Genomic DNA, 7,020 nt, shown 5'->3' on the forward strand with positions numbered 1-7,020 from the left:
AGAAGGTTAGATCACTGGTCTAGCCCGCCCTGGAACAGCAAGCAAACCAAGTCTTGTAGACTCTCTYTCTTTAGCTCTAATAATGAATTGGGTGGATTTTGGTAATGTTTGTGCAGTATGAAGGAGATTTTACCCCCAGTTCCTGTGCTGAAAAAGAAGCTGCTCCTGGAAAGCCACCCTGCAGTGTGGGACAAGGCACAGCAGCCTCTCCAGGGCCAGATTCCCTGCTCCACAGGGAGGGCCAGCAGGTGAAGCCCAGGGCCTGGCTGGGGGTGCACGGTGCCGCACAGGAGCTGCACCCTGTGCGTACAGCTTCCTCCCTCTAGTGGCTGCTTCCCTGCAAGCCCTGGCCTCCCGCTCCAGCCCTCTGGGCTCAGGCACTGACACTTATCTTCCAGAACCCGTCTCGGCCCTTGCAGTCTTTCACCACAAACACCACGTGTCTTTTAACCAGGCGCTGCCGCTGCCAGGGGTGGGAGGCAGAGGATGGTGAAGGGTGCTCGTGCCAGCCCAGTTAGTTTGCAGGCTGCGTTACTACTGCTATCTGAGTTCTGGTTCTTGCCTTTGTCAGTCCCTTTTAATAACCTGGTGCTTTCCTTAGAGCTAAGTTATATTTAAAGACAAGAGGAAACTAACTAGTGTTGTCATATGCCAGCAGAATCCAGGCCCCACATGTTGCTGTATATTGGATGTTAGGAAGGACCATCTTCCCTCACCTGTTAAAAGCAGCTGAACTAAAGACATTCTGGGGAAATTTCAAGCAGGAAAAAAAATGGGAGAAATCCTGGAGCTATTCATTACACGGACATTTTTCCAAGTGCCCAGGAAAAAGAAAGAGCCCAACCGGTAGAGTTTCCTTGTCATAAGGAAGGACATCAGTGGGAAGAGAGCCCTGACACCTGACAGAAGGCAATAGGAATCCAGTGCCACACCACACAGTTAACTGGATAGCRAGATGCTCCAAAGCAGGATTGCAAAACACATTTCTATATTTATATCAAATCACATAGCTCAGGGTTTAAGTTATTTTCTGAAATGCAGGAAGCAGGGAAATGCCTAACAAGAGACAGATTTTTCTCCCCACTGCCTCCTGCAGAAAGCTCCTGTCTCCACCTCAATGCAGGCGTGCAGCACTAGGGATAGGGAGGCAGCCTGATCTTACAGCAGTAGGTACTAAAAGGCTGCAAGCCAACAGCAGCTAAAACAYGGTGCAGGAAGTGCCAACCATGGTCACAAGTTGCTGGAAGCACCCACAGAAAGCTACGTGCTGAGGCCAGTTCAAGGCAGGCTGAGGAGTGTGTTTAACATACCTGGAGCAGAAGGCAGAGGAGTAAATCATCCCATTGGAGCTGTAGGACAACTGCAGCCAAGACTTCAACAGTGCTGGGAAAAGGCTAATTGTAGAGAGTGGGTATGGAAAACACTGGGAGAGATTGGAGACTCATCCTAGTGAGCCCTAACATGGATGGAGGCTGCAAGACCGGGRCCCCAGCCCAGACTTGAGAGAGCAAAGCAGGACTGGATCAGAGCAGAAGAAAAGACACAGCACAACAACATCCTCTGGGAGGCTTTGTAGGACTACTCTGCCTGGGCCAGGGGGTTATATTGCTAAATGGTGCTCCAATTTGGAAATGAAAGAACAAGGGTCAGCTGAGGTCTTGCAAATGCAGCTCACATGTGACTCCAAAGGTGGTCGTTACACAAACAAATGAATTGCCGTTTGGCCCTGCCTCCAACTGACACCCCTTTGTAACAGAGCCCAAGAAGGAAAAGAAAACTAAATATAGCAAGCCTAATAGGAATATATGGATTTTAGGGACAGTCACGTTTTTCTTTCAAGGAAGAGCTTTATTAGGGGGAGGAAGAGCTGACTCTTGCCCTAAGAAACCTCGGGCCCAGGAGGCAAAGCAAGGCTGGTTCTGGGCACAGCTAGTCCTTTGCTGCCATCAGTGTTTGGGTCCCTTCAATCTGCAGGCTGTCACGGGTCCCTAGAGCTGTGACAGGGCCTGGGGCGCAGGGACAATGTCCCTAGGCATGTTCCTTAGCCATGCCCTGCTTGTGGCCCAGGGGAGACAGAGACATCCCCAGGCCAGGAGAGTACCCAGTGAGATGACTCTATTTAAGCCTAGGTGGCTCAGAAAGATACCAGTAGCACTGCTGGGCTGGAAAAAGGAAAAAGAGGGATGGAAAACAGGGGCAATGAAAGAAAGAAGAGACAGGGAAGGACAGAGGAACTCCCCCAAACACAAAAAATCAGGAGAGATCATGGCCAAACTCTGGCAGTGTATCCTACTTCACATCTCAGCGCTGCCTTTGCAAGAGGCAGAAATATTTGGTTTTAATTAATTTTCTTACTGCAGTTGCTGGAAGGGGAGGAGGAAGGGGCATCACCTTCAAAAAAGAAATACAAATAACCACTTTAAGAGGAAAGTTTTGCTGCTGTAATTTATTGGAAGGCAAAATGAACTCCGATTACATTATCCACCCGCACTGTGCTGGCAACACGTACTTCGGATATTGCGCTATAATCCAATGACTGCTCCTGAATTATTAACGCCAAGTTGTTATTAGAAGAAGTTGCCTGGCTTATTTCCGCCACTCTCCCCCCTACTCCCTTTATTAAGTTTCAATTGATTCCCCACACCTCCTCCTGCCCCCCAAAAACGAGCCCTCGCCTCCCCGGCTCCTTCAGAGCTGCCACAAACGTTACTTGCATTTGGCAGCCTGGTGAATAATTCACGCGTGCCGGGAGCAGCGGAGATATTGCAGGTCTCGGAGGAGACAGCGCGGCGGAATTGCGGCGTCCCCCCCTTCCAACAGAGTTACTCCGGGTGCCAAGGGCAGGACGAAGTTGCGGTGCAGGGGGTGCGTCCGAGGGAGGCAAACGAAGAGCCTGGTTCCCCCCAGCTCCACGTCGGCCCAGGGATGCAAAGGCAACGCTGCGCGCGATTTGCAGCCCACGCCTGGCACGGCCGGGAGGCCTCAAATGCCCCTGGCCCCATCCCGAGTGAGCCCGCGGGGCCGGCCCTGTCCCACCTCCGCGCCCTGCCCCGCCGCTGCCTCCTCCTCCTCCTCCTCCTCAGAGGTCCCGCAGAATGCATTTAGCGCAGGGTCTGTGCAAATTAAAGAAAAAATACCCGCCGAGGGCTCGCAATGCCTGGACCTGGAACGGGGCAGCTCCAGCAGCTCTTCTCCGGAAGCCACTGGTTTCCTCGGACTAGAAATGAAAGAGATGGAATTTAGGGGAATAAAAATTCGTTTAAATGCGCGTACTTATATTTCCCTTTCGGGATCCCCTGCAGTGGCCTCGTGCCAGTGAGCAGAGCCCGGGTAAAACGAAGGGTCGCAGTGAAACGACTTGTAACTCCGTCTATACAGGCAGTGAGCCCCGGCTGCGGGGGGAGATCGCGGCACGGCTGCAAGGGGCGGCAAGTGAAGCTCAGCCGAACCCGGGTTCCTGCCCCCTTCAACACGGCCTGGCAGRCTCGCAGGGCTCGCCGCCCCCGCCACAGCTCGGACCTGCTTCTCAGCCCCCTAAAAACCCAGAGGGACACGGGGAAGGTCTCCAGGAGTGCCCTGGGGAGGGGATACGTTGTCCCCCACCGTTTGGGACGGAGGCACCGGCTCGGCCAGGRGGAAACGCTCCCACCGCTCCTCTGGGCTGCACGGGCGGCTGCAAACGGGCAACCCGGCCCGGCAGTTACTTTTAGTTTGCTCTTTAGCCATGTTTGAGGCTCTCTTCCTTGTCATCAAGCCCCAATCACCCTGGCCCGGAGCATTCCCCTCACCTCCTTCTTTTCGGGCTCTGCACCCACTCTGCGCTCGGCCAGAGGCTCGCTCAAAATTGCGGGAGAGTTAAATCCTCCTTGTCTCCCTGGCAGGGACCGGAGGGCCAACGGGTCGGAGCAGAGCCGTGCCCGGCTCCAAGCTAGGGGAGGTGCCGGGGGGCTGGAGGGGGGCTATTTGGCGAATAGCAACTTGGCCCCAGGCAGCGGCTTGGGGCCGGGCAGGGGGATGCTCTGGGTGGCCCCAGTGCCCCTCTTGGGCCCGGAGGAGCAAGCCGGTCTCCATTCCCCCCAGTATTTARTTTGCAAACGAAAAAGCGAGGGAGCAGGGGCGGAAAGAGCCCTGCGTTACCTGCCCGCTGGGGAAGGAGTTCTCCCTTCTAGTCCCGTTTTGACCGCGCATCTGGGGCAACGGTGCTCCAGAAGCCCCAGGAACACCCGTCGGGACTGGGGCTGCCCGGAGTCGCCCGCTTTTCTCTCCTGCAGCCCCGCTACCTTTCGGGACGGGGAAGCGGCACTTTCTGCGCCTTCCCCCGCCCGAGAAAGCTCCGGGGCTGCGAGGAGGTGCGCGGAGCCCGGGCCGCCCGCCCGGCCCTTGCCCGACATTGCGCGGCCTCTTGGGTCATCTTTATTTTTGGTGTCGCGAAGTTTTTTTCCCCTGCCGGGTGCAAGCTGGGTACAAGCGGGGCGGGTGGCAGCTCCGAAACGAGCTCCGGAGAGCAGCTGCTCTGCGGGGTCTCTCCCCAGCTCCGCGGTGCGCCCCCGCCTCCCAACCCTCCCTTCCCAGTGGGCGCCCAGCTTGGACCAGATCTTTACCGACGGAAGCGGGAACGAGTCGTGCCCTCATTGAACACCGGGGACACCTGTGGCCACCTACGGCTAAATTTATCCCACAGCTTTGCAAGCAAAGGCCTCGAAACAGACCTCGGCCCCCACCGTGTCGCTGCCTCCTCCGCGCTCCAAGATGAGTCCCATTGGGTTCTTCTCCTGCCAGCACTCGCAGCCCCAAGCTTGGGGAGCCTTCAAGAAAAAAAAATATATATATATATATATATATATATATATTTAGTCGGTTCACCCGTGCATGTTGCTGTTCCAGCAGCCTGCGCTCGCTATCATACAGAAGGCTCGGACTTTGCTCCTCTCCTCTCTGCTAAGAGGGAGCTGTAACGTGTTTAGACCACTTAAACTAGGCGGACATAACTGGGAGACATGTACGGCTCAGCTATGCCGGGGAAGGAGGTGTCATTTGTACGCAGTTACTTTGGTGATCAACACTTGAATGATTTATGCCGCCTGCTTTAATTATATTCCTGTGACATTTTCCTGGACAAAAGTGAGCCACGCACAGCCAAAACGGAGCCAAACCCGAGCGGTCACGGCGGAGGCGCCTGCAATGCCCAGGCGGCTGCTGGGGCAGCGCAGACCGACACGCCGGGCCCAAAATCGGGCTGGGGGTGACGTGAGGAGACTCTTCCGAAGAGGTTTTGAGACGTTTACAGTTGGGGAGGGKGTTTTTTGATTTGGTTTGGTTTTATTTTCCCCTGTGTGTTTTCGGATTCAGCGTGTGCTTTCCGCTCCGTGGAGGGGGATAGGCCGCTGTTTAATTCGCTTTCTTTTTCCCGTGGAAAGCAGGGAAAAAGCGGCCCGGATCCGATGCTTCAACGACGGCTCTAGGGAAACCCCTCATTCACCCCCAGTACCCTGGCGGGGRTAGTGAGGAAGAGAGGGTGCTGCCTTCCTCTCTGCTCTCGGCAGGAGACTGGACCCAAACTTTTCCTGTCCGCACTGGGGCCCCCATCGAAGGGGTCGGAACTGGCGGGGAGGAGAAGGGGGCGGATGAAACACTCTGGATGGGGGCGTTTTGTTTTGTTTCCCCGAACACCCCCAAAGCTGGGAAGGAAGAGCCTCAGCTGCCCTAGGCGGCGGGATGCGAAGTTTCTCCGCGACTGGAGCTGCCTGCGGGCGGGCCTGGGTGCCCCACGCCCGTACTGGCCTCGCAGTGCAGGAGGGGAGACGGGAGGGGGTCTGCAGAGAAGCAGGGACGGTCCTTACCTCGGGCTGCCTGACCAAAAATAGATAATAAATAAATAAACAACGAACACAAAAGATAAGAGGGCTTCGGACAGGACGCGGGGCTTTACTCTTTACCTGAGCTCGAATAGGGGCCCCTTCCTCTACCTTACTCTCATGTAGACGCCAGGGAGTAGAGGGGCACTTGCGGGCAAAGAGTGGCGACGATGGCGGTGCCAGGTGAGAGCAGAAAGAACCCCCCCAAGCAGTCAAATAGTCACGGAGCAGGAGGCAGCAGCGCGGACCTCGCCGGGACACCCGTTGGGAGCGACCCGAGCCTGTCCCCTTCCCTCGCAGCTCTTCTCCTCACCCCGCTCCCTGCTGCCCGTTTCTCGGGGCTGCGCTCCCCGGGGGTGTGGGGGCGCAGAGCTGCCCCCAGGCCCGTGCCCCCCGGGCTGAGCTGCTCGTGCAGAGCCTGGACGCTGCTGCCATCATTTTCCGGGGACGGGRTGAAGCAAACGAATCAGGCCCCCGCCGGCTCGGGGAGCATATCCTGGGGTTGCTGCCCGGGCCTCGGGTCTCTGCGCTGACGAGAAGACCAGAAAAAAAAAAAAAAATGGGGCGCATTTAAAACCCGACGTCCTCTCTGGCACCTCAGAGGACGAGGGGCGATGCGGTCAGGAAGAGCTGCGGGGCAAYCCGCAAGCTCGGCCGGGGCTTTGCCGCTGCCCCGGCAGTTTGGAGCGGGGCTGTGGCCGGGGCTGGGGGCGCGCACTGCGCCCCGCGCTCCTCTCCGCGCCGCTGCAGCCCGCACCCCGCCGGGACCTCGGCGCCCGCAGAGCAACCGCGGGCAGACGCGCATCCCATCGCGCTGACCTGCCCCAACTCCCCTCCTGAAATAAGCTTTCGTTGTTTTTGTTTTTTTTTGTTTGTTTGTTTGGTTTTTTTTTTGTTTTGCCTTTTCTTCTACTACTTTTTTTTTAATGTCGTTTCTGTAATTATAACACCAGCATCCTTGGGTGAGTTCTCAATAAAACCCGGATCCTGACATAAAACGCCACGCTGAAAAATAATGCGAGGGGACACAAGGGAGAGGAGGAAAGTCTCTAATTGGTTAAAATATGTTTAAATCACTTCATAAAACCCGAGCAAAGCGAAGCAAATAATCCACCTAGCAAAGCAAAGAAGCCCAGCGATTTAGAATCAGTGTAATTCACTCTTC

Source organism: Nothoprocta perdicaria, unplaced genomic scaffold, assembly GCF_003342845.1.
Source record: "Nothoprocta perdicaria isolate Ctin4 unplaced genomic scaffold, notPer1 scaffold_7, whole genome shotgun sequence".
Lineage (NCBI taxonomy): Eukaryota > Metazoa > Chordata > Aves > Tinamiformes > Tinamidae > Nothoprocta > Nothoprocta perdicaria.